The following is a 237-nucleotide window of genomic DNA, read 5'->3' on the forward strand; positions in this document are numbered from 1 at the left end:
TCACCTCTCCAAGATACCTTGAAGGACCTATCTGAGAGGTAAGACTCAAACCACTGGTGTGCGGTTCCTGAGATGCCATTTTCTAATAGGGTTGACAGGAGAATCTGGTGGTTCACCGTATCAAAAGCAGCCGACAGATCCAGCAAAATAAGTATAGAAGATTTGGAAGGTGCTCTTGCCAGTCTTAGGGCTTCAACAACTGAAAGCAAGGCAGTCTCAGTCGAATGTCCACTTCTG

The sequence above is a fragment of the Sinocyclocheilus anshuiensis genome, unplaced genomic scaffold (assembly GCF_001515605.1).
Source record: "Sinocyclocheilus anshuiensis isolate Anshui unplaced genomic scaffold, SAMN03320099.WGS_v1.1 scaffold279, whole genome shotgun sequence".
Lineage (NCBI taxonomy): Eukaryota > Metazoa > Chordata > Actinopteri > Cypriniformes > Cyprinidae > Sinocyclocheilus > Sinocyclocheilus anshuiensis.